Consider the following 27,947-nt stretch of genomic DNA (forward strand, 5'->3'; position numbering starts at 1 on the left):
CATTCAACGATACAGACTCATATTCACAAGATTAAGGACCTTTCTAGACTCAAGTGTCATAAGGAGATGAAGGACACTTGATTTAGTATAGGTTTTATAGTTTTTAGTTCATGACCGTACTATAATGGGGGTTCTGAAACAGACCGGGTTCCCGAAATGCGAACCCGATTCTCTGTATCGTCGTGATAGTCCCTGGATTAGTAGCTATCACATACAAAACTCATTTCAATCGAATATCACAAACATATCTCACGTTTACAATATGACATGGGTTTATTTATTACATAATCCAAAGGATTGTAATACGAATCTCCCCTTGGGCTAAAAGAAAACAAACAGAAAGCGGAAATGATATCTAGTCTTCTGGGCAACTTCATCTTCTCGAATCTTCTCGATCCTCCTCCACAGGCAGCTCGGAGTGTAGCTCGGGTCATCCTTCACATCGTCATCCTTTGTCGTCCTGTCGACTCCTTTACTCGGATCCTGCATCTATCAGGCTAAGCCCAAGGATGGTATAGGTTCACGTCACCATCCATATGCAAGCTTTATGTGGATGCAGATGGTATCAAATTAATGCCAAGGATAGGCTAGGGTTTCCTATACAAGCAATATATGTATAAGTCATCCAAAACACCTTTCAACACGGGCAGCTCGGGTAACCCGGACTCCCAGTCTCCTATCTTCCACTACAACTGTCTCAACCCTGTTTCGGTGCGGGAACTCCCTCTCCCCGCACCTCAGCTGCTATCCAAGTAGGAAAAGTGGACTAGAGGGAGGTAGAAAAGTATATGTGGATCTACCTACAGTGTGGTGCCAGATCCAGAGTTGTACATGACCGAGTACCTACAGTGTGGTGCCAGATCCAGAGTTGTACATGACCGAGTACGCAGCTATATGTATAGTTTTCACCCTACAGGGGTTGTACACCTGTACCCACTCGCCCCGACGCTAGCCGGGGATCAGCCGACTAACTCCGAGGCACCAGTCAACGAAACTAACGGCTACGGCACCATCCTACTCCCGGTCGGGGGCGCGTCCTCCCGTAGTAGGTCGCCCGGGGCTGTGAAGCTATCTAGAATGGAATCTCCATGGATCCTGCGATCGGGGGCGATAGGGTCCTGCTGTTATCGCCATAAATTAACAGGGTTAATTTATGGGCCGAAATCAAGATGGGCCTAAAGCCAAAGATGAGGAATGCTTGTAAATCGGCTTCTGCGTGAGCGTCTGGGCCACATTGGCTGTGTATCTTTAGTTTAAGATTAGAGCTAGAGTCCAATCAGGACAAGATTAGTTTAGATTGTTTCCCAAATCTCCGGACTATAAATATGTATCCTTTGTTATTCATGAGGAGAGCGTCATCACGACTCGCAAACAACAACTCTCGGCGCATCGCCACCCCTAATCCTAGGGTTCCATCTAAGTAAGTGCCATGCTGCCCTGATCGCTTCTTGCGATCAGGGCAGTATTGTTCTTGCTTTTACCTTGGTATTACTTGTACTGAAGCGTTTTTGATGGCGAGTAGTACTAGTTATCATGATATTCGTGGCATGGCTTTTAGTAGATCTGTTGTGCTTCGTTGCTTATCATCTGCGAATATCATGTTGTCTCTGTGCAGTCACGTTTCAATCTCTTGCTAGTTCTTATCGCATAGAATTAGTCACACAGGGGCAACACCCTGCTTCTTTCATGTTTAGTAGATCTGATCTGTTATGGTTTGCTCTTATCTTAAGAGTTGGCATAATATCTGCTGGGTTAGGCCTTGCAAACGGATTGGATGATCCGGTGGCGTAGTAGATGCTTTATCTTAGCCTTGATAGGGATTGTTCCGGGAATCGGCTCTTGCTAGTTCTTAGGCCTCTGTTTTGGGTTATGGTTTAGTTATTTATTACGTTCGCTAGGCCCAGTCACGTGTAGGATGTTCCGATCTAGCAGTGAAGCTTTTACTATCGTGGATTAGATTAGTTAGATTTAATTGAAGCAGTTTTATAGTGATTTGCTCTATTTATCATATCTGGATATAATCAGATCCCGTCTGACACCGGGACTCGATCGGCTCTTCAAAGCCGATGCAAGAGTCGTCCCGGGGAGCCGACCACGGCTCGGACTTACGTTTACACGTGTCTTTGTATGCAGGAAACTGTTTGGAGCACGTCCGCACCCTCCTGATCGGGTATAGGTCAGGTGGCATGCCCGGTTTTCATAAATCCACCGGGCGCGTGACGGAAATTGCGGGCCGTCGACGAGGGAGCAGTGCCTCTAGCGCCCTAGCAACCTCCTGGCTCTTCGTGTTGCCCGTCGTTGCTCGCCGATGGGTTTCGGTCGACAACACATTCTGGCACGCTTGATTGGACACTCGGCAACAACATCCACTGCAATGATGACTGGAGCTCAAGATCACGAACCCGCTCCCAAGCCCGTCACATATGAAGAGCTTCCTCCTGAACACAAGAAGAAGTATGATGAGATCAAAGCTCTGCTGGAAGCCGATCTCATCGACTCTTTTGAGAGGACTCGCAACCATGGCATCAAGTGGAAGGGGTTCTCACCAGAAGGCGCTCTGGACAATGTAGATCTGTCTGTACCATCTGAAGAACGCACCAGAGCCCTGCGTCAGGAGATGAACTACATGGTGGCCCATGCGCTTCATCGGCACTCTCAGAGCTTGATGAACGAACTCGAGCGCATGGCGCATCGCGTCATCCAGGAGATAATCAAGAACCAGTACTCTCCATCGGGGCCAATCCTGGGGAGTCACACAGAGGAAGCTGCACTGCATTCTAGGCCGCAACTGCCATCCTCATTTGCAGCTCCCAGACCACACAGCTCGTCGATCTACATCGTCCACAAGATCGGCGGTGATCCTGGAGAAGGCCAGTTCCTCACCGAGCCACCTAAGGAGATTCTGCACGGCTACACGTGCACCTACATCCTTGACAGCGTCAGTCCAGCACGGTCGGTGCAGATGGTGAACCCAGGAGCTCCTGGAGCAGATGCAGAAAAACAAGCGTGGCTGGCAAAGTACGCTACTGGGCCGAGTGCTGAGCCATCGGCCCCAGCAGTTCTTAGTGTGGAGCAGGTCAGTGCAATACTCAGAGACTAGTTCGGCATCCTGCCCAAGAGGAAAGCGATCGGCTATTCCAAGTCGTATCCAAGCGACTATGACTTGATCCCACTGCCACCCAAGTATCGGCTTCCTGAGTTCACCAAGTTCAACGGATCAGAGGGAGCCAGCTCCATCGAGCATGTGAGCCGATACTTAACGCAGCTTGGGATGATCTCAGTGTCGGATCCATTGAGGGTCCGGTTCTTCGGCCAATCCCTTACAGGCCCAGCCTTTGGATGGTACGCGTCGCTAGCTCCAGATTCGATTCGGATTTGGAGGCAGCTTGAATATCAATTCCATACCCAGTACCACTCGGAAGCTGCAGAAGCTGGAATTGCCGACCTCGCCCAAGTTAGGCAGAAGCGAGGAGAGACCGTGTCAGAGTACATACAGTGCTTCAGGGAGGTCAAGAACCGATGCTACTCGTCACGCATCACAGAGAAAGAGGCAGTCGATCTGGCTGTCCTGGGACTTGCTAAGCCGATCAAGGATGCGGCTTTTCAGTTGGAGCTCACGTCTCTGGCGCACCTGGTGCAGAAGCTTACGGCATACGAGCATTATCATCCTGAGCTGTACCAGGACAAGTTCAAGCGCCATGTAAACATGGCACAAGCTGAAGAATCTGATGACTCGGGTGAAGAGCAAGAAGTGGCCGTGGCAGAGTGGACTCGGGGGGCAAATCCTGTCCCATGCAAGTGGATCAAGCAGCAGGGGCTTGTGAAGGGCTTCGACTTCGACGTGACCAAAATAGAGCAGATATTTGACCTGCTCCTCAAAGAAAAATAGCTGAAGCTCCCAGAAAATCACAAGCTGCCGACGACACAAGAGTTGTAGGGAAGGCTATACTGCAAGTGGCACCACTCGTTTACTCATGCCACTGGTGAATGCAAGCAGCTGCGTCACCAGATCCAATCGGCTATCGAGCAAGGCCGATTAATCCTGGCTCAGCACACAATGAAGGTGGACACGAAGCCCTTCCCACAAGCTAACGTGGTGGAACTGTCAGACTTCAGGTCCAAGGGCCAGGACTTGGCATTCCAGATCAACATGGTGGGACCTATGCGCCACCATGACAAGCAGAGGAGAGAGGCCGCTTCTGGCAAGCGGCCGCAGAAAGAACACGAGTTGGAACAGCAGCATGTGACTGAAGAGCAAGTACATCACATTCGCAATCAGCTTCCAGCTTCTAATCGGCTTCTGGAGAAATACTAGTACCAGTACCAGCTACGCCGCCGATACGAATCGGAGGAAGACGAATACGAGCACCGCTCAGGAAGGACATTAGGGAGGCGCCAGGCTATACGCGACCACTGGCATTGCCCGTTCTTCAGGTACTATTGGAATTCAGGCATGAGCCGATTACCTACTATAGATGATTGCTTGGAGTGCAGGCCTCGAGGACACCAACATGACAAGACATCGGTGTTCCGGCGTTTGGGGCCCAGAACACGTCAGGACGACCATGTGGGGCGCCCATCCGGAGGTGATTCAGAGCTAGAGGAAGAAGACAAGGACCATCGCCCACGGTGGTGTCCTGACGGGCTCAATCGGTCGCAGAAGCACAGAGTACAGCGCTTGCGCAATCTGGAAGACGCAGAAGCAAAGTATTTTGACGTGCTGAGGAAAGCGCGTCCGGATCTCGCGGAGCATGTTAGGCGACCGCAGAGGGAAGAGAGGCGCCCCCCGAGGATGGAGTGGCGCCCCAAGCAGACAAAAGCCGATGAGAAGCCATCGGCTGACGTGAACATGGTGTTCGTGCTCCCATTGGAGTTTCGAGCACCCCAACCGGAGGAATTGGCCATTGCGCAGCTGGATCTCGGCCCACGGCCAATCATTTTCGAGAAGCCCAACGAGAAGAGCTACAAACACTTGAAGGGGTTATATCTCAAGGGCTTCATTGACGGCAAGCCTGTGAACAGGATGTTGGTCGACACTGGTGCTGCAGTTAACCTGATGCCATATTCTGTGCTGCGCCGATTGGGTCGTTCTTCTACCGATTTGATCAAGACCAATGTGATGCTTAACGACTTTAATGGACAGCCATCAGAGGCGATGGGGGTTCTTAATGTGGAACTGAAAGTGGGCCGCAAGACTGTACCGACATTGTTCTTCATCGTTAACAGCAAGAGTACATACACGGTGCTGCTTGGAAGAGACTGGATTCATGCCAACTGTTGTATCCCTTCCACAATGCACCAGTACCTCGTCCAATGGGATGGCGATGAAGTAGAGGTGGTCCCTGCAGATGATTCCAGCGAGGTCTCGGTCGCAGATATGAACGCCTGGGATGCGGAAGGACAAGAGCCGATTTCCGGGATCGCCCTGGAAGACTGTGATCGGATTGAGGCGACAAAAAATGGACTGAGGCTGGTCTTATCCACTAGCCTCACAGAATAGATGCACCCTGGCTAGCTACGGGGTGTAATAAAAATAGAGAGGCCGATCCCGGCGATCGGCCCCAAAAAATAGAAAAATTCTGTTTTTGGTCGGAATTGTTACATCATGTACACATGATGGCCTCCTCTAGCAGTTGGCTATCTATTGACTATTTGGCTCTGAGAAATAATAGAAGTATAGAAGCGGCCAGCCCGTGCGGTTGGCCAAATAATTTTTCTTGTCATCTCCCTGTGTTTGCTGCTGATATTGTGGATAGTGAAGACTCGCTTGCATTCGCGGCCGATTTTTTAGATGACGGCAAACTCGGATACGGATTCACATCAGCTAATGATTTGGAAGAGGTTGACATCAGTCCTGGGGATAAGCCACGGCCGACATTTATCAGCAGGAAGTTGGATCCGGCTTTGCGAGAGGAGATGATCACACTGCTAAAAGAATACCGGGATTGTTTTGCATGGGACTACACGGAGATGCCAGGACTGGATAGAAGCATAGTCGAGCATCGGCTCCCGCTCAAGAAAGGGTTTCGGCTGTTTCAGCAACGAGCACGTCAGATGAAGGCCGAAGTCCTAGAAGAAGTTAAGAAAGAGGTGGAGAAGATGCTGGATGCTGGGTTCATCAGGCCATGCCGGTATGCAGAATGGATCTCCAGTGTGGTGCCGGTACAAAAGAAAGATGGTCGATGGCGTGTCTGCGTCGATTTTAGAGATCTCAACAGAGCAACTCCGAAGGATGAATACCCAATGCCTGTTGCAGAGACGTTGATCAACGCCGCTGCTGGCCACAAAATGATGAGTTTTATGGATGGCAATGCCGGTTACAACCAGATCTTCATGGCCCCAGAGGACGTGAACAAGACTGCGTTCAGAGTACCAGGTGCAGTTGGCTTGTTCGAGTACTTGGTTATGACCTTCGGACTGAAAAATGCTGGTGCAACGTACCAACGTGCTATGAATTATATTTTTCATGATCTCATCGGCAAGCTGGTAGAGATTTATATTGATGACGTTGTGGTCAAGTCCAAGTCAGCTGCGGGGCATTTAGAAGATCTGCGTCAAGTTATGGAGCGGACTCGAAGGTTTGGGCTCAAAATGAACCCAAAGAAGTGTGCCTTCGGTGTATCGGCCGGTCAATTTCTGGGATTCCTGGTGCATGAAAGGGGAATCGAGATCGGCCTAAAAAGTCAAGAAGCCGTGAAGATGATGAAGCCACCTACTACAAAGAAGGAGTTACAGAAACTCATCGGTAAAATTAACTTTGTCAGGCGATTTATTTCTAATCTGTCCGGACGTAATGAGACATTTATGGGTTTAGTAAAGATCAAATCCGATGATGAGTTTCGCTGGGGGGCAGAACAGCAGCAAGCTTTCGATGAAATCAAAGAATATTTGTCAAAGCCTCCAGTATTGGTTCCTCCTCAACAAGATAGGCCGTTCTATGTGTACCTATCCGTCGGTGACACTTCCATTGCTTCGGTGTTAGTCCAGAAGCATGACGGCCAAGAGAGGGTGGTTTTCTACCTCAGCAGACGCATGTTAGACGCCAAGACCAGGTATCCTGAAATCGAGAAGCTTTGTCTTTGCTTATACTTTACATGTACAAAGCTTCGCCATATTTTGCTCTCGGCGGAAACAATTGTCATATGCAAATCGGATGTCATAAAACATATGCTGTCGGCCCCTGTCCTTAAAGGCCGGCTTGGAAAATGGATGTTTGCATTGTCAGAGTTCGATATCCGATACCAGCCTGCGAAAGCAGTCAAGGGACAAGCACTGGTAGATCTTGTTGCGGATAGGATCAGCATTGATATTGCTGCATTATTTATTCGTGCTTGGGCTATGTTCTTTAACGGATCGGCTTGTGATGATGGGTGCGGTGTGGGAATTCTGTTGGTGTCGCCTCGAGGGGCGACTTATTCCTTCTCCATCAGAATGACTGCCCCGTGCACCAATAATCTGGTGGAATATGAAGCCGTTCGCAATGGGATGGAGTTGCTTCTCGAAGCCGGTGCAGAAGCGGTGGAAATTTTTGGAGATTCGAAGCTGGTGATTTCTCAGCTCACGGAGGAATATAGGTGTGAGAGCGAGGCTCTTTTCCCGATATGGATGCAGTGCCGTGAGTTGATGTCACGATTCAGGTACATCAATTTCCACTGGATACGCAGGACTCTGAATAATGAAGCCAATGATTTGGCACAGATGGCTTCTGGCTACAAGGAGATAGCCGATGGAGTCGAGGTGGAGGTTCAGTTTCTAGAACCCGGAGACTGGAAAGCCGATATTTTCAATTACTTGAAGGATTCGGCTCGGGGGGCATCCAGAAGGATTAGACTCAAGGCCATGAAGTATGTTCTGATAGGGGACGATATGTTCTACAGGACCTTGGAAGGACTATTACTTAAATGCCTGGGACCTTCAGAGTCAAATCGGCTCTTGCATGAGGTACATGAAGGAGCCTGCGGTACTCACCAATCGGCTCACAAGATGAAGTGGCTGATTAGGCGATTGGGTTATTACTGGCCCACTATGCTTGAAGATTGTTTCAAATATTACAAGGGATGTCAAGCGTGTCAGAGGTTTGGCAAAATTCAGATAGTGCCAGCATCAGTGATGAACCCTATCATCAAACCCTGGCCATTCAGAGGTTGGGGCATGGACATGATTGGACAGATCAACCCGTCGTCTAGCAAGGGTCACCAATGGGTCTTAGCTGCCATAGATTATTTCACAAAGTGGGTAGAGGCAGTACCCATGAGGTCAGTGGCGTCAAGAGATGTGATCAGCTTTGTCAAAGAACACATCATTCACAGATTTGGGATCCCCCAGACCATTACGACCGATGGAGGATCGGTCTTTATATCGGAGGAGTTCAGAAAGTTTGCCGATGATATGGGGATTAAGCTGATTAGATCATCTCCATATCATGCCCAGGCTAATGGACAGGCTGAAGCATCCAACCAAAGCCTCATCAAGCTCATAAAAAGAAAGATCGATGAATATCCTAGGCGCTGGCATGAGGTGTTGTCAGAAGCTTTGTGGGCATATCGTATTTCGTGTCATGGGTCCACCAAGATGTCGCCGTACCATCTAGTCTATGGCCAGGATGCTGTGCTACCGTGGGAAATCACAGCCGGATCAAGGCGTGTTGACTTTCAGAATGATATATCTGCTGAACAGTATGCAGCCTTGATGAATGATAACGTGGAGGACCTAATGGAATTGAGACTTTGGTCATTGGAAAAGATCAAAGAAAATAAGGCTAAAGTCGCCCGTGCATACAACAAGAAGGTCAAACCTAAGGATTTCCAGGTGGGAGACTTGGTTTGGGAGGCAGTATTGCCATTGGGAACTAAGGATAAAAAGTTTGGTAAATGGTCTCCAACTTGGCATGGTCCGTACAAGGTTGATCAGGTTTTGCCTGGGAATGCGTACATGCGTCAAGTTTCCTGTTGCTGTCAATGGACAGCATCTGAAGAAGTACTTCCCGAGCATGTGGAAAGACGAGTAAAAGAGAAGCCGATGAGATCCATCTGGCTGCAGTGTAATAGGCCAACACGTTGAGTTGGCTGGTAAAAAAAAATAATATAATGATAGGCCAACACGTTGAGTTGGCTGATAAAGAAAGATAGCCGATGTATTACCATCGACTTGAGATGTTTTTAAACAAGTACAACTTTCAAGTTAACAGGCAGTACTAATTCTCTCTTGAGCCTATCTACTGGTTCAGGAATTCTTCTATGGCGTGGATGGCTTCAGTACGAACGGCATCTGCACGTGCTACAATCGCTTCGTCATCCTTGTCATTGCCTGAAACTATCTGCCGACTCAAGGTGCTGATCTCTGCAAACTCTGCTTGTATTTGCTTAGATATCTTCCGGGTTTCTTGTTTGGAGTTTGCAATGGAAGTTTCCTCGGCCTGGATGAGTTCCTTGGTAATGCGGACCTTTTCTTTGAGTTCCGCCAGTTCTTTCTTCAGGAGGTCAAGTCGATTCGTGTTGGCAGACACGTCAGCTTTGATATCTAGAGTTGTCTTCTTCTGGTTGAGAGCCTTGCATTTTTGGGTAATGTCGGCTTTCAGAGAAGCTTGAGAGCGACGTGCTTTCATCCTTTCTTGTGCTTTACTGACTTCTATCCGGAAGAATGGGAGGTTGCTGGCTGACCAGAGCTTGATTTGCAATGGTTCCGGGAGTTGGGATTCTATTTGCTCGAAGATGTTCTTTATTTTACTGGAATCATCAACCAGAGCAGTGATTGGGGCAGATAGAAGATCCTTGATACGTTCAAGCTGATGTGTTAGGTTAGCCGATTGCTGTAGAGATGATGTTTCTGATCTAGGGACAGTTAGACCCATTGATGCAGGGTCAAAGGAAAGCAAACCTGAAATATCAAAACTCTATGGGCATATCTGGAGTTAGTGCAAGATGCATTTATGGAGTTATCGGCTGGTTCAGAATTGGTTTTTTTTGTAATGTTACCTGTTCTGAAGAAGAAGTGTTGGACGGTTCAGGAGCAATCATCCTATCAAAGCTGGTGTTGATGTCAAGAGCATCTGCTGCATCGGCTTGTTCCTCGCTTGTATTCATCAGTGCATCAGGAGTTGCAGCTGTCTCATGTTGATCCAGGGTTTTTACACTAGGGATTTCTTCAGCTGCATCCTGAACATAGAACTGCAGTCAACCAGAGTACACATGTATGAGATAAAGAAGAAGTTTCGGAGAAATAAGTTACCTGGTTGGTATTAGACTCTGATGGACTCGAAGAAGCTAGTGCTGGTTTCTTGATAACTCGCCTCGTGATCGTCTTCCTTTTCTTGGTCAAGACTCGGGGGGCAATGCTTGCAGAAGTTTGTCTTCGCTTGGAAGCCGACTGAAGTAAGTCTGGCTGAACAGACATTATCACTTTCTTCATTGGTGGTGATCCTTTGCAGAAGAGTATATCAGGAGCAGTTGGAAGAAAGTGAAATGGCTCCCCAGTACTGGTCATGGGTTCTGGACCATCTTGTCGCTGCTGACAGGATGAGCAGGTTAAGCCAAGAGAAAGGAATAGAGAATTTAAAAGGATGAATGCATAAAATCAGTACCTCTTCCTTGGGGATTACGTATTCAGGATCAATTTGCTGCAGTTGAGGGCCTAGAGCTTTTCTGAAGACATGTGTTGTCCACATCTTCCACCAGGTATCAAAGCCGATTGATGAAGAAGTGAAGGACAGATCGGCTGGTATTGGAATGTGGAGGTCATCAAACATGCTGTAGCATCTCGAGCTAGTAAGACCGTCAGGCAGATCGGCTCTGCTCTCCACCAAGTGGTGAATATGGAAGTGGGGAGGGACCTGTCCTAGGCCAAATTGCCGAACTACTATGACTGGCTGGTAGGATTCATAGCCTGGCTTGATAATTCTGTTAGAAGTACTGATGCCAACGGGGAGGAAGCCAGGTCGAATCATTAAAGAATACAGATGCAGAGTGCTGTCGTTATCGGCAAAGTTATATAGTCTGAAGGCAGTTGGGTTCTCAAAGGATTCAGATTCAGTAAACGAAAGGTAGAGAGGATTATCTAGTCCTTTGTAGAAGACTCTAAACCAGTTTGTTGCATCTGCTGAATTTAGTTTACTGCTAGGAAGACTGAATAAAGCTTGGCCATAGCTTGTACATCTAATTGGTTTGCCACTCTCATCAGGGAAAGAGTTCTTGGTCAGGCCTTGGAAGTTGGGAATATGGTGCTGGAAGTACAGTTGTGCCCACAACTGAATAAACCACCAAGGGCCTCCAGTTCTCAGTTTCTTGTGGTTGAGCAAGTTAGATGTCATTAAATGGAGATATCTGTATGTTTCTCCGAGAAAAAGTTTGCCTAGGCCGGTGTGATTACCATGGGCTAGGTGGTAGGCCAAAGGGAGATAGTTCTTAGTTGGAGCTAAGGAAGGGCCACAGAAGATGAAGTGCTCTAGCCAAAGATTTAAGAAGGTTGTGTGTTCCTTCTCAGTCACTGGACCTTTTGTCTTCATGTGCTGACTCATGTAAGTACCCCAATTTGTGCAGTTGACTTTGGAAGAAAGTTTAAAGGGGACTTCTGTCATTTTGTGAGCAGCAGGATTGGGGGAGCTAATGTCTAGTCCGGTGATCATGACAACATCTAGCAGAGTGGGAGTCATGGGTCCATGACCAAAAAGGAAAAAATTCAGAGCATCAGAACAGAAATAGCCGATGGTTTTCAGAAGATTTTCATCTTTGTCAAGGGGTGACAGTGATAAGCCAAGTGCATCGGCTATGTTCAAATCTTGCCACAAGGGCATGTGGGCTTTTGCTACTCTGTTATACCATGTTATCCAGCTTTCAGGTGGATTAGGCCAGGCTCTTAAGCAGTCGGCCCAGAGGTTCAAATCAATGTTTTGACTCACAAAAGAGATCCTATTTGCTTCACAAGAGATCAAATCTGTGGGGGTTTCATGGGTTTGTGGGCCAATACAGAAAGATTTTGGATTGGAGGGATGCGGCAGAAGGATGTCTGACACCTGAAGTTCAGAAATTCAGAAGTATGTGTATGGTGTCATATTTCAGAGTTTTAGTTTCAGAAGCTTAGTGAGCTGAAGAAAACTAAAAGATTAGGCCGAATATTACCTTCAGGCCGTGGATTGCCGCATCATTAGAGCTTGTTGTCTGAACTGCAGAATCCGCCATGGTCACAGATCTGTTGACTTAGGGTTTGAATGCTGGAGATTCTGGTTCGAATTCCGGCTGCCTGGAGGATTCTTGCTCGGATTTGTAGAGCTTGTTTTTCGAATTACACTCGAATTTGAGGGTACGTCGAGTTTGGTTCAAGCTGGAAGCGATATTCTACTCTTGTGCGGGTTGCTTCTAGTTTGAATTTCGTCGGCTCTTGGATATTTATGGAAGCCTGATGCATTGCCGTCGGCTTTTTGAGAAATAAATGAAAACATGTGAAATTGGGGGAACTCGATTTCATTAAAAAGGGAAGTTTATTACAAGGAAAGCCGATTTTACAAAGGAATCAATCCTTCGGCTTTGAGGTCCTATTCCTACGATGCTACCTACATCTACCAGTCATAGGTGTCTGAGCACCTACGGCGCTTCAGGCTGCGCGACGGTGCGTCTCCACCATCGTCGTCGTCATCATCGCCGTCGTCGTCGCTACTGCTGCCATCGTCCTCGGTGCTGCTGCTGCTTCCTTCTTCGCTCCCCTCCAAGGGGGCCTTGAGGAATTAGTGGGGGTTTTCTCCTGCCGCCGTATCATCGCTGGAAGAAGAGCCGATCCCTTCGGAGGAGTCGGCTCCTTCCCAGGAGAAGGTGTCGTCTTCACTGCTCTCCAGTTCCTCTTGGAAGAGGGACTGGAGGTCTTCTTCTTCTTCGGTCATGGGCTCGTCCTCCTCGGAGGCGACCCCGAAGTCGAACTCCTCTGCATCCCAGTACAGAGGAGCCAGCGCCTCGTAGGCTGCTGTTGGGTCCCACTCGGGGGTCGGCTCTCGGCTCTCTGGGATAGAGTCGATAGAGGAGGCCGAGAGGGAGGAAGAAGAAGGAGGAGATGAGGAGGAAGAAGAGGAGTCTCCAAAAAAGTTGGAGTCGGAGGAAGAGGAGATGGCCATGGCTGGTGAAGGATTGGATTTTCTACGTTATTGGCTTTGGGAGGAAGAAGGAGTTTGCTGTGAAGAAGAGTCGATTCGGGTGAGATTAAATAGTGAAAAGGTGGAAGACGGATCGGCAGTTTTCACGTTCTACGAGGAGCCAGTTGCAGAGACGTTGGGTCTTCCTTGGTGGTTGCAGTACGATTAATGAACATTAACGGGAAGATGAAGCGACGGATTGGTTTTGGAACTATCATTGCCAAAACCAGGGGGGCATGTGTTATCGCCATAAATTAACAGGGTTAATTTATGGGCCGAAATCAAGATGGGCCTAAAGCAAAAGATGAGGAAGGCTTGTAAATCGGCTTCTGCGTGAGCGTATAGGCCACATTGGCCGTGTATCTTTAGTTTAAGATTAGAGCTAGAGTCCAATCAGGACAAGATTAGTTTAGATTGTTTCCCAAGTCTCCGGACTATAAATATGTATCCTTTGTTATTCATGAGGAGAGCGTCATCACGACTCGCAAACAACAACTCTCGGCGCATCGCCACCCCTAATCCTAGGGTTCCATCCAAGTAAGTGCCATGCTGCCCTGATCGCTTCTTGCGATCAGGGCAGTATTGTTCTTACTTTTACCTTGGTATTACTCATACTGAAGCGTTTTTGATGGCGAGTAGTACTAGTTATCATGATGTTCATGGCATGGCTTTTAGTAGATCTGTTGTGCTTCGTTGCTTATCATCTGCGAATATCATGTTGTCTCTGTGCAGTCACGTTTCAATCTCTTGCTTGTTCTTATCGCATAGAATTAGTCGCACAGGGGCAACACCCTGCTTCTTTCATGTTTAGTAGATCTGATCTGTTATGGTTTGCTCTTATCTTAAGAGTTGGCATAATATCTGCTAGGTTAGGCCTTGCAAACGGATTGGATGATCCGGTGGCGTAGTAGATGCTTTATCTTAGCCTTGATAGGGATTGTTCCGGGAATCGGCTCTTGCTAGTTCTTAGGCCTCTGTTTTGGGTTATGGTTTAGTTATCTATTACGTTCGCTAGGCCCAGTCATGTGTAGGATGTTCCGATCTAGCAGTGAAGCTTTTACTATCGTGGATTAGATTAGTTAGATTTAATTGAAGCAGTTTTATAGTGATTTGCTCTATTTATCATATCTGGATACAATCAGATCCCATCTGACACTGGGACTCGATCGGCTCTTCAAAGCCGATGCAAGAGTCGTCCCGGGGAGCCGACCACGGCTCGGACTTACGTTTACACGTGTCTTTGTATGCAGGAAACTGTTCGGAGCACGTCCGCACCCTCCTGATCGGGTATAGGTCAGGTGGCACGCCCGGTTTTCATACATCCTCCGGGCGCGTGACGGAGATTGCGGGCCGTCGACGAGGGAGCAGTGCCTCTAGCGCCCTAGCAACCTCCCGGCTCTTCGTGTTGCCCGTCGTTGCTCGCCGGTGGGTTTCGGTCGACAACACATTCTGGCACGCTTGGTGGGACACTCGGCAACAACATCCACCGCAATGATGACTGGAGCTCAAGATCAAGAACCCGCTCCCAAGCCCGTCACATATGAAGAGCTTCCTCCTGAACACAAGAAGAAGTATGATGAGATCAAAGCTCTGCTGGAAGCCGATCTCATCGGCTCTTTTGAGAGGACTCGCAACCATGGCATCAAGTGGAAGGGGTTCTCACCAGAAGGCGCTCTGGACAATGTAGATCTGTCTGTACCATCTGAAGAACGCACCAGAGCCCTGCGTCAGGAGATGAACTACATGGTGGCCCATGCGCTTCATCAGCACTCTCAGAGCTTGATGAACGAACTCGAGCGCATGGCGCATCGCGTCATCCAGGAGATAATCAAGAACCAGTACTCTCCATCGGGGCCAATCCTGGGGAGTCACACAGAGGAAGCTACACTACATTCTAGGCCGCAACTGCCATTCTCATTTGCAGCTCCCAGACCACACAGCTCGCCGATCTACGTCGTCCACAAGATCGGCGGTGATCCTGGAGAAGGCCAGTTCCTCACCGAGCCACCTAAGGAGATTCCGCACGGCTACACATGCGCCTACATCCCTGACAGCGTCAGTCCAGCACGCTCGGTGCAGATGGTGAACCCAGGAGCTCCTGGAGCAGACGCAGAAAAACAAGCATGGCTGGCAAAGTACGCTACTGGGCCGAGTGCAGAGCCATCGGCCCCAGCAGTTCTTAGTGTGGAGCAGGTCAGTGCAATACTCAGAGACCAGTTCGGCATCCTGCCCAAGAGGAAAGCGATCGGCTATTCCAAGCCGTATCCAAGCGACTATGACTTGATCCCACTGCCACCCAAGTATCGGCTTCCTGAGTTCACCAAGTTCAACGGATCAGAGGGAGCCAGCTCCATCGAGCATGTGAGCCGATACTTAACGCAGCTTGGGATGATCTCAGTGTCGGATCCATTGAGGGTCCGGTTCTTCGGACAATCCCTTACAGGCCCAGCCTTTGGATGGTACGTGTCGCTAGCTCCAGATTCGATTTGGACTTGGAGGCAGCTTGAAGATCAATTCCATACCCAGTACCACTCGGAAGCTACAGAAGCTGGAATTGCCGACCTCTCCCAAGTCAGGCAGAAGCGAGGAGAGACCGTGTCAGAGTACATACAGCGCATCAGGGAGGTCAAGAACCGATGCTACTCGTCTTGCATCACAGAGAAAGAGGCAGTCGATCTGGCTGTCCTGGGACTTGCTAAGCCGATCAAGGATGCGGCTTTTTCAGTTGGAGCTCACGTCTCTGGTGCACCTGGTGCAGAAGCTTACGGCATACGAGCATTATCATCCTGAGCTGTACCAGGACAAGTTGAAGCGCCATGTAAACATGGCACAAGCTGAAGAATCTGACGACTCGGGTGAAGAGCAAGAAGTGGCCGTGGCAGAGTGGACTCGGGGGGCAAATCCTGTCCCATGCAAGTGGATCAAGCAGCAGGGGCTTGTGAAGGGCTTCGACTTCGACGTGACCAAACAGAGCAGATATTCGACCTGCTCCTCAAAGAAAAACAGCTGAAGCTCCCAGAAAATCACAAGCTGCCGACGGCACAAGAGTTGCAGGGAAGGCTATACTGCAAGTGGCACCACTCGTTTACTCATGCCACTGGTGAATGCAAGCAGCTGCGTCACCAGATCCAATCGGCTATCGAGCAAGGCCGATTAATCCTGGCTCAGCACACTATGAAGGTGGACACGAAGCCCTTCCCACAAGCTAACGTGGTGGAACTGTCAGACTTCAGGTCCAAGGGCCAGGACTTGGCATTCCAGATCAACATGGTGGGACCTATGCGCCACCATGACAAGCAGAGGAGAGAGGCCGCTTCTGGCAAGTGGCCGCAGAATGAACACGAGTTGGAGCAGCAGCATGTGACTGAAGAGCAAGTACGTCACATCCGCAATCAGCTTCCAGCTTCTAATCGGCTTCTGGAGAAATACTAGTACCAGTACCAGCTACGCCGCCGATACGAATCGGAGGAAGACGAGTACGAGCACCGCTTGGGAAGGACATTGGGGAGGCGCCAGGCTATACGCAACCACTGGCATTGCCCGTTCTTCAGGTACTGTTGGAATTCCGGCATGAGCCGATTACCTACTATAGATGATTGCTTGGAGTGCAGGCCTCGAGGACACCAACATGACAAGACATCGGTGTTCCGGCGTTTGGGGCCCAGAACACGTCAGGACGACCATGTGGGGCGCCCATCCGGAGGTGATTCAGAGCTAGAGGAAGAAGACAGGTACCATCGCCCACGGTGGTGTCCTGACGGGCTCAATCGGTCGCAGAAGCGTAGAGTACAGCACTTGCGCAATCTGGAAGACGCAGAAGCAAAGTATTTTGACGTGCTGAGGAAAGCGCGTCCGGATCTCGCGGAGCAAGTTAGGCGACCGCAGAGGGAAGAGAGGCGCCCCCGAGGATGGAGTGGCGCCTCAAGCAGACAAAAGCCGATGAGAAGCCATCGGCTGACGTGACCATGGTGTTCATGCTCCCATCGGAGTTTCGAGCACCCCAACCGGAGGAATTGGCCATTGCGCAGCTGGATCTCGGCCCACGGCCAATCATTTTCGAGAAGCCCAACGAGAAGAGCTACAAACACTTGAAGGGGTTATATCTCAAGGGCTTCATTGACGGCAAGCCTGTGAACAGGATGTTGGTCGACACTGGTGCTGCAGTTAACCTGATGCCATATTTTGTGCTGCGCCGATTGGGTCGTTCTTCTGCCGATTTGATCAAGACCAATGTGATGCTTAACAACATTACTGGACAGCCATCAGAGGTGATGGGGGTTCTTAATGTGGAACTGACAGTGGGCCGCAAGACTGTACCGACATCGTTCTTCATCGTTAACAGCAAGAGTACATACACGGTGCTGCTTGGAAGAGACTGGATTCATGCCAACTGTTGTATCCCTTCCACAATGCACCAGTACCTCGTCCAATGGGATGGCGATGAAGTAGAGGTGGTCCCTGCAGATGATTCCAGCGAGGTCTCGGTCGCAGATATGAACGCCTGGGATGCGGAAGGACAAGAGCCGATTTCCGGGATCGCCCTGGAAGACTGTGATCGGATTGAGGCGACAAAAAACGGACTGAGGCTGGTCTTATCCACTAGACTCACAGAATAGATGCACCCTGGCTAGCTACGGGGTGTAATAAAAATAGAGAGGCCGATCCCGGCGATCGGCCCAGAAAAATAGAAAAATTCTGTTTTTGGTCAGAATTGTTACATCATGTACACATGATGGCCTCCTCTAGCAGTTGGCTATCTATTGACTATTTGGCTCTGAGAAATAATAGAAGTATAGAAGCGGCCAGCCCGTGCTGTTGGCCAAATAATTTTTCTTGTCATCTCCCTGTGTTTGCTGCTGATATTGTGGATAGTGAAGACTCGCTTGCATTCGCGGCCGATTTTTTAGATAACGGCAAACTCGGATACGGATTCACATCAGCTGATGATTTGGAAGAGGTTGACATCGGTCCTGGGGATAAGCCACGGCCGACATTTATCAGCAGGAAGTTGGATCCGGCTTTGCGAGAGGAGATGATCACACTGCTAAAAGAATACCGGGATTGCTTTGCATGGGACTACACGGAGATGCCAGGACTGGATAGAAGCATAGTCGAGCATCGGCTCCCGCTCAAGAAAGGGTTTCGGCCGTTTCAGCAACGAGCACGTCAGATGAAGGCCGAAGTCGTAGAAGAAGTTAAGAAAGAGGTGGAGAAGATGCTGGATGCTGGGTTCATCAGGCCGTGCCGGTATGCAGAATGGATCTCCAGTGTGGTGCCAGTACAAAAGAAAGATGGCCGATGGCGTGTCTGCGTCGATTTTAGAGATCTCAACAGAGCAACTTCGAAGGATGAATACCCAATGCCTATTGCAGAGATGTTGATCAACGCCGCTGCTGGCCACAAAATGATGAGTTTTATGGATAGCAATGCCGGTTACAACCAGATCTTCATGGCCCCAGAGGACGTGAACAAGACTGCGTTCAGAGTACCAGGTGCAGTTGGCTTGTTCGAGTACTTGGTTATGACCTTCGGACTGAAAAATGCCAGTGCAACATACCAACGTGCTATGAATTACATTTTTCATGATCTCATCGGCAAGCTGGTAGAGATTTATATTGATGACGTTGTGGTCAAGTCCAAGTCAGCTGCGGGGCATTTAGAAGATCTGCGTCAAGTTATGGAGCGGACTCGAAAGTTTGGGCTCAAAATGAACCCAAAGAAGTGTGCCTTCGGTGTATCGGCCGGTCAATTTCTGGGATTCCTGGTGCATGAAAGGGGAATCGAGATCGGCCTAAAAAGTCAAGAAGCTGTGAAGATGATGAAGCCACCTACTACAAAGAAGGAGTTACAGAAACTCATCGGTAAAATTAACTTTGTCAGGCGATTTATTTCTAATCTGTCCGGACGCATTGAGCCGTTTTTGGGTTTAGTAAAGATCAAATCCGATGATGAGTTTCGCTGGGGGCCGAACAGCAGCAAGCTTTCGATGAAATCAAAGAATATTTGTCAAAGCCTCCAGTATTGGTTCCTCCTCAGCAAGATAGGCCGTTCTATGTGTACCTATCCGTCGGTGACACTTCCATTGCTTCGGTGTTAGTCCAGAAGCATGACGGCCAAGAGAGGGTGGTTTTCTACCTCAGCAGACGCATGTTAGACGCCGAGACCAGGTATCCTGAAATCGAGAAGCTTTGTCTTTGCTTATACTTTACATGTACAAAGCTTTGCCATATTTTGCTCTCGGCGGAAACAATTGTCATATGCAAATCGGATGTCATAAAACATATGCTGTCGGCCCCTGTCCTTAAAGGCCGGCTTGGAAAATGGATGTTTGCATTGTCAGAGTTCGATATCCAATACCAGCCTGCGAAAGCAGTCAAGGGACAAGCACTGGTAGATCTTGTTGCAGATAGGATCAGCATTGATATTGCTGCATTATTTATTCGTGCTTGGGCTATGTTCTTTGACGGATCGGCTTGTGATGATGGGTGCGGTGTGGGAATTCTGTTGGTGTCGCCTCGAGGGGCGACTTATTCCTTCTCCATCAGAATGACTGCCCCGTGCACCAATAATCTGGTGGAATATGAAGCCGTTCGCAAAGGGATGGAGTTGCTTCTCGAAGCCGGTGCAGAAGCGGTGGAAATTTTTGGAGATTCGAAGCTGGTGATTTCTCAGCTCACGGAGGAATATAGGTGTGAGAGCGAGGCTCTTTTCCCGATATGGATGCAGTGCCGTGAGTTGATGTCACGATTCAGGTACATCAATTTCCACTGGATACGCAGGACTCTGAACAATGAAGCCAATGATTTGGCACAGATGGCTTCTGGCTACAAGGAGACAGCCGATGGAGTCGAGGTGGAGGTTCAGTTTCTAGAAACCGGAGACTGGAGAGCCGATATTTTCAATTACTTGAAGGATTCGGCTCGGGGGGCATCCAGAAGGATAAGACTCAAGGCCATGAAGTATGTTCTGATAGGGGACGATATGTTCTACAGGACCTTGGAAGGACTATTACTTAAATGCCTGGGACCTTCAGAGTCAAATCGGCTCTTGCATGAGGTACATGAAGGAGCCTGCGGTACTCACCAATCGGCTCACAAGATGAAGTGGCTGATTAGGCGATTGGGTTATTACTGGCCCACTATGCTTGAAGATTGTTTCAAATATTACAAGGGATGTCAAGCGTGTCAGAGGTTTGGCAAAATTCAGATAGTGCCAGCATCAGTGATGAACCCTATCATCAAACCCTGGCCATTCAGAGGTTGGGGCATGGACATGATTGGACAGATCAACCCGTCGTCTAGCAAGGGTCACCAATGGGTCTTAGCTGCCATAGATTATTTCACAAAGTGGGTAGAGGCAGTACCCATGAGGTCAGTGGCGTCAAGAGATGTGATCAGCTTTGTCAAAGAACACATCATTCACAGATTTGGGATCCCCCAGACCATTACGACCGATGGAGGATCGGTCTTTATATCGGAGGAGTTCAGAAAGTTTGCCGATGATATGGGGATTAAGCTGATCAGATCATCTCCATATTATGCCCAAGCTAATGGACAGGCTGAAGCATCCAACCAGAGCCTCATCAAGCTCATAAAAAGAAAGATCGATGAATATCCTAGGCGCTGGCATGAGGTGTTGTCAGAAGCTTTGTGGGCATATCGTATTTCGTGTCATGGGTCCACCAAGACGTCGCCGTACCATCTAGTCTACGGCCAGGATGCTGTGCTACTGTGGGAAATCACAGCCAGATCAAGGCGTGTTGACTTTCAGAATGATCTATCTGCTGAACAGTATGCAGCCTTGATGAATGATAACGTGGAGGACCTAATGGAATTGAGACTTTGGTCGTTGGAAAAGATCAAAGAAAATAAGGCTAAAGTCGCCCGTGCATACAACAAGAAGGTCAAACCTAAGGATTTCCAGGTGGGAAACTTGGTTTGGGAGGCAGTATTGCCATTGGGAACTAAGGATAAAAAGTTTGGTAAATGGTCTCCAACTTGGCATGGTCCGTACAAGGTTCATCAGGTTTTGCCTGGGAATGCGTACATGCGTCAAGTTTCCTGTTGCTGTCAATGGACAGCATCTGAAGAAGTATTTCCCGAGCATGTGGAAAGACGAGTAAAAGAGAAGCCGATGAGATCCATCTGGCTGCAGTGTAATAGGCCAACACGTTGAGTTGGCCGGTAAAAAAAATAATATAATGATAGGCCAACACGTTGAGTTGGCCGATAAAGAAAGATAGCCGATGTATTACCATCGACTTGAGATGTTTTTAAACAAGTACAATTTTCAAGTTAACAGGCAGTACTAATTCTCTCTTGAGCCTATCTACTGGTTCAGAAATTCTTCTATGGCGTGGATGGCTTCAGTACGAACGGCATCTGCACGAGCTACAATCGCTTCGTCATCCTTGTCATTGCCTGAAACTATCTGCCGACTCAAGGTGCTGATCTCTGCAAACTCTGCTTGTATTTGCTCAGATATCTTCCGGGGTTTCTTGTTTGGAGTTTGCAATGGAAGTTTCCTCGGCCTGGATGAGTTCCTTGGTAATGCGGACGTTTTCTTTGAGTTCCGCCAGTTCTTTCTTCAGGAGGTCGAGTCGATTCGTGTTGGCAGACACGTCAGCTTTGATATCTAGAGTTGCCTTCTTCTGGTTGAGAGCCTTGCATTTTAGGGTAATGTCGGCTTTCAGAGAAGCTTGAGAGCGACGTGCTTTCATCCTTTCTTGTGCTTTACTGACTTCTATCCGGAAGAATGGGAGGTTGCTGGCTGACCAGAGCTTGATTTGCAATGGTTCCGGGAGTTGGGATTCTATTTGCTCGAAGATGTTCTTTATTTTACTGGAATCATCAACTAGAGCAGTGATTGGGGCAGATAGAAGATCCTTGATACGTTCAAGCTGATGTGTTAGGTTAGCCGATTGCTGTAGAGATGATGTTTCTGATCTAGGGACAGTTAGACCCATTGATGCAGGGTCAAAGGAAAGCAAACCTGAAATATCAAAACTCTATGGGCATATCTGGAGTTAGTGCAAGATGCATTTATGGAGTTATCGGCTGGTTCAGAAATGGTTTTTTTTTGTAATGTTACCTGTTCTGAAGAAGAAGTGTTGGACGGTTCAGGAGCAATCGTCCTATCAAAGCTGGTGTTGATGTCAAGAGCATCTGCTGCATCGGCTTGTTCCTTGCTTGTATTCATCAGTGCATCAGGAGTTGCAGCTGTCTCATGTTGATCCAGGGTTTTTACACTAGGGATTTCTTCAGCTGCATCCTGAACATAGAACTGCAGTCAACCAGAGTACACATGTATGAGATAAAGAAGAAGTTTCGGAGAAATAAGTTACCTGGTTGGTATTAGACTCTGATGGACTCGAAGAAGCTAGTGCTGGTTTCTTGATCACTCGCCTCGTGATCGTCTTCCTTTTCTTGGTCAAGACTCGGGGGGCAATGCTTGCAGAAGTTTGTCTTCGCTTGGAAGCCGACTAAAGTAAGTCTGGCTGAACAGACATTATCACTTTCTTCATTGGTGGTGATCCTTTGCAGAAGAGTATATCAGGAGCAGTTGGAAGAAAGTGAAATGGCTCCCCAGTACTGGTCATGGGTTCTGGACCATCTTGTTGCTGCTGACAGGATGAGCAGGTTAAGCCAAGAGAAAGGAATAGAGGATTTAAAAGGATGAATGCATAAAATCAGTACCTCTTCCTTGGGGATTACGTATTCAGGATCAATTTGCTGCAGTTGAGGGCCTAGAGCTTTTCTGAAGACATGTGTTGTCCACATCTTCCACCAGGTATCAAAGCCGATTGATGAAGAAGTGAAGGACAGATCGGCTGGTATTGGAATGTGGAGGTCATCAAACATGCTGTAGCATCTCGAGCTAGTAAGACCGTCAGGCAGATCGGCTCTGCTCTCCACCAAGTGGTGAATATGGAAGTGGGGAGGGACCTGTCCTAGGCCAAATTGCCGAGCTACTATGACTGGTTGGTAGGATTCATAGCCTGGCTTGATAATTCTGTTAGAAGTACTGATGCCAACGGGGAGGAAGCCAGGTCGAATCATTAAAGAATACAGATGCCGAGTGCTGTCGTTATCGGCAAAGTTATCTAGTCTGAAGGCAGTTGGGTTCTCAAAGGATTCAGATTCAGTAAACGAAAGGTAGAGAGGATTATCTAGTCCTTTGTAGAAGACTCTAAACCAGTTTGTTGCATCTGCTGAATTTAGTTTACTGCCAGGAAGACTGAATAAAGCTTGGCCATAGCTTGTACATCTAATTGGTTTGCCACTCTCATCAGGGAAAGAGTTCTTGGTCAGGCCTTGGAAATTGGGAATATGGTGCTAGAAGTACAGTTGTGCCCACAACTGAATAAACCACCAAGGGCCTCCAGTTCTCAGTTTCTTGTGGTTGAGCAAGTTAGATGTCATTAAATGGAGATATCTGTATGTTTCTCCGAGAAAAAGTTTGCCTAGGCCGGTGTGATTACCATGGGCCAGGTGGTAGGCCAAAGGGAGATAGTTCTTAGTTGGAGCTAAGGAAGGGCCACAGAAGATGAAGTGCTCTAGCCAAAGATTTAAGAAGGCTGTGTATTCCTTCTCAGTCACTGGACCTTTTGTCTTCATGTGCTGACTCATGTAAGTACCCCAATTTGTGCAGTTGACTTTGGAAGAAAGTTTAAAGGGGACTTCTGTCATTTTGTGAGCAGCAGGATTGGGGGAGCTAATGTCTAGTCCGGTGATCATGACAACATCTAGCAAAGTGGGAGTCATGGGTCCATGACCAAAAAGGAAACAATTCAGAGCATCAGACCAGAAATAGCCGATGGTTTTCAGAAGATTTTCATCTTTGTCAAGGGGTGACAGTGATAAGCCAAGTGCATCGGCTATGTTCAAATCTTGCCACAAGGGCATGTGGGCTTTTGCTACTCTGTTATACCATGTTATCCAGCTTTCAGGTGGATTAGGCCAGGCTCTTAAGCAGTCGGCCCAGAGGTTCAAATCAATGTTTTGACTCACAAAAGGGATCCTATTTGCTTCACAAGAGATCAAATCTATGGGGGTTTCATGGGTTTGTGGGCCAAGACAGAAAGATTTTGGATTGGAGGGATGCGGCAGAAGGATGTCTGACACCTGAAGTTCAGAAATTCAGAAGTATGTGTATGGTGTCATATTTCAGAGTTTCAGTTTCAGAAGCTTAGTGAGCTGAAGAAAACTAAAAGATTAGCCGAATATTACCTTCAGGCCGTGGATTGCCGCATCATTAGAGCTTGTTGTCTGAACTGCAGAATCCGCCATGGTCACAGATCTGTTGACTTAGGGTTTGAATGCTGGAGATTCTGGTTCGAATTCCGGCTGCCTGGAGGATTCTTGCTCGGATTTGTAGAGCTTGTTTTTCGAATTACACTCGAATTTGAGGGTACGTCGAGTTTGGTTCAAGCTAGAAGCGATATTCTACTCTTGTGCGGGTTGCTTCTAGTTTGAATTTCGTCGGCTCTTTGATATTTATGGAAGCCTGATGCGTTGCCATCGGCTTTTTGAGAAATAAATGAAAACATGTGAAATTGGGGGAACTCGATTTCATTAAAAAGGGAAGTTTATTACAAGGAAAGCCGATTTTACAAAGGAATCAATCCTTCGGCTTTGAGGTCCTATTCCTACGATGCTACCTACATCTACCAGTCATAGGTGTCTGAGCACCTACGGCGCTTCAGGCTGCGCGACGATGCGTCTCCACCATCGTCGTCGTCATCATCGCCGTCGTCGCCGCTGCTGCTGCCATCGTCCTCGGTGCTGCTGCTGCTGCTTCGCCCGCCGCTGCTGCTGCTTCCTTCTTCGCTCCCCTCCAAGGGGGCCTTGAGGAATTAGTGGGGGTTTTCCCCTGCCGCCGTATCATAGCTGGAAGAAGAGCCAATCCCTTCGGAGGAGTCGGCTCCTTCCCAAGAGAAGGCGTCGTCTTCACTGCTCTCCAGTTCCTCTTGGAAGAGGGACTGGAGGTCTTCTTCTTCTTCGGTCATGGGCTCGTCCTCCTCGGAGGCGACCCCGAAGTCGAACTCCTCTGCATCCCAGTACAGAGGAGCCAGCGCCTCGTAGGCTGCTGTTGGGTCCCACTCGGGGGTCGGCTCTCGGCTCTCTGGGATAGAGTCGATAGAGGAGGCCGAGAGGGAGGAAGAAGAAGGAGGAGATGAGGAAGAAGAGGAGTCTCCAAAAAAGTTGGAGCCGGAGGAAGAGGAGATGGCCATGGCTAGTGAAGGATTGAATTTTCTGCGTTATTGGCTTTGGGACGAAGAAGGAGTTTGCTGTGAAGAAGAGCCGATTCGGGTGAGATTAAATAGTGAAAAGGTGGAAGACGGATCGGCAGTTTTCACGTTCTATGAGGAGCCAGTTGCAGAGACGTTGCGTCTTCCTTGGTGGTTGCAGTACGATTAATGAACATTAACGGGAAGATGAAGCGACGGATTGGTTTTGGAACTATCATTGCCAAAACCAGGGGGGCATGTGTTATCGCCATAAATTAACAGGGTTAATTTATGGGCCGAAATCAAGATGGTCCTAAAGCAAAAGATGAGGAAGGCTTGTAAATCGGCTTCTGCGTGAGCGTCTGGGCACATTGGCCGTGTATCTTTAGTTTAAGATTAGAGATAGAGTCCAATCGGGACAAGATTAGTTTAGATTGTTTCCCAAGTCTCCGGACTATAAATATGTATCCTTTGTTATTCATGAGGAGAGCGTCATCACGACTCGCAAACAACAACTCTCGGCGCATCGCCACCCCTAATCCTAGGGTTCCATCCAAGTAAGTGCCATGCTGCCCTGATCGCTTCTTGCGATCAGGGCAGTATTGTTCTTGCTTTTACCTTGGTATTACTCGTACTGAAGCGTTTTTGATGGCGAGTAGTACTAGTTCTTGCGATCTCTGTGCAGTCACGTTTCAATCTCTTGCTAGTTCTTATCGCATAGAATTAGTCGCACAGGGGCAACACCCTGCTTCTTTCATGTTTAGTAGATCTGATCTGTTATGGTTTGCTCTTATCTTAAGAGTTGGCATAATATCTGCTAGGTTAGGCCTTGCAAACGGATTGGATGATCCGGTGGCGTAGTAGATGCTTTATCTTAGCCTTGATAGGGATTGTTCCGGGAATCGGCTCTTGCTAGTTCTTAGGCCTCTGTTTTGGGTTATGGTTTAGTTATCTATTACGTTCGCTAGGCCCAGTCACGTGTAGGATGTTCCGATCTAGCAGTGAAGCTTTTACTATCGTGGATTAGATTAGTTAGATTTAATTGAAGCAGTTTTATAGTGATTTGCTCTATTTATCATATCTGGATACAATCAGATCCCATCTGACACCGGGACTCGATCGGCTCTTCAAAGCCGATGCAAGAGTCGTCCCGGGGAGCCGACCTCGGCTCGGACTTACGTTTACACGTGTCTTTGTATGCAGGAAACTGTTCGGAGCACGTCCGCACCCTCCTGATCGGGTATAGGTCAGGTGGCACGCCCGGTTTTCATACATCCTCCGGGCACGTGACGGAAATTGCAGGCCGTCGACGAGGGAGCAGTGCCTCTAGCGCCCTAGCAACCTCCCGGCTCTTCGTGTTGCCCGTCGTTGCTCGCCGGTGGGTTTCGGTCGACAACACCTGCCCTCTCCCCCTGACACTGAAACACTATCCTCCTGCAGTAATGGTTCCGCGCATAGCTAGCTCGGGCTGGGTCCCCACTCGTAAAGGATAAGTGGGGTGCATGTTTGACATAGTTCCGTCAATAGGGCCATAAAGTAAAGTCCTTCATCCAGCCGAGGCGAGCGTCTTCGTCCAATGTTGGCATTCCGTCAACATGGTCTGCAATCGATACCCATTATATGTATCTCCTCCAAAACTACACATCTACTATGTTCCCACGGGAACGGTCTAGCACCCACCACAGGTGCCCGTCACCCATCACAGGTGCTCACAGGATCGTGCCCAACACACAATCCCCGGCTCTCGATCCAAAGATCAGAGAAAAGGGTCCGCTCACTCCCGCTGTAACCTAATCACAAACTCCCATATATGTGGAGGCATCTTCCAGCAAGCAAGGACTATCACATCATATATTCCCATACCCCAATTCTCACTCATAGTAGCAATAGCATGTATCAATCAAAGCTAAGTACGGGAAACAAGGAATACGGAAAGTAAATGGTCATGCAAGCTCATCTCATCACTCAATTTGGGAGAGTAGCGTATCTAGCAAGCAATGCCTAATAGGTATTCAAATCGCAAATGGGCGTGAACCTGATAGGTCTTCATAGTCTTCCTGGTCCTCCGGGGGCTTCTGGTCTCCGGGTACGTTCTTCTGGGTCATTCGGGTGTCGGGGTAGTCCTTCTGGATCTTCTGGTCGTCCGGGACATCGGTCAACTCCTTCTCGTCAGGACCTAATCATAATTACATAAAAATACAAGGGCCAAGGTGCAAGAATGAACAAAATAGGCTCAAAAGAGATCCAACTCACAACAAATCCTATTCTAACGCGTAGATCATGATTTTAGAAGAATTATGAAACTGGTTTCATATTTTTCGGAGCTCCGGTTGATTTATTGTGAATTTTCTAAGATTAAAGCATTTTCTGGAATTAATAAAGGTTATCGAAAAAGGAAAAACACAGAGGTGACACGTGGCAGCACCAGAGCGTACCACGTGGCATGATGATGTCAGAACGACGTCATCATAACGTCACCTGGGGGTCAGCTCTGCAGACGTCAGCAGTGGGCCCTGCTGATGTCAGCGTTGACCAAGTCAGCGTTGACCGTTGACTGGTCAACTGGGTTAGTGGGCTCCGCGAGTCAGTGGGTCCCACTGTCAG

The 27,947-nt window shown here is 48.4% G+C and overlaps 1 long non-coding RNA gene across 1 annotated transcript; it reads right to left on the bottom strand.

Annotated features, from left to right (window-relative positions):
* Positions 1-212: 212 nt before the first annotated feature.
* Positions 213-27,446, bottom strand: LOC120686158. The gene is made up of 2 exons (XR_005680015.1): positions 27,379-27,446; positions 213-497 (listed from the first exon to the last, which is right to left on the bottom strand). It is a non-coding gene; the product is annotated as an uncharacterized LOC120686158 (long non-coding RNA).
* Positions 27,447-27,947: the final 501 nt, after the last annotated feature.

The sequence above is a fragment of the Panicum virgatum genome, chromosome 8N (genome assembly GCF_016808335.1).
Source record: "Panicum virgatum strain AP13 chromosome 8N, P.virgatum_v5, whole genome shotgun sequence".
Taxonomy (NCBI): domain Eukaryota; kingdom Viridiplantae; phylum Streptophyta; class Magnoliopsida; order Poales; family Poaceae; genus Panicum; species Panicum virgatum.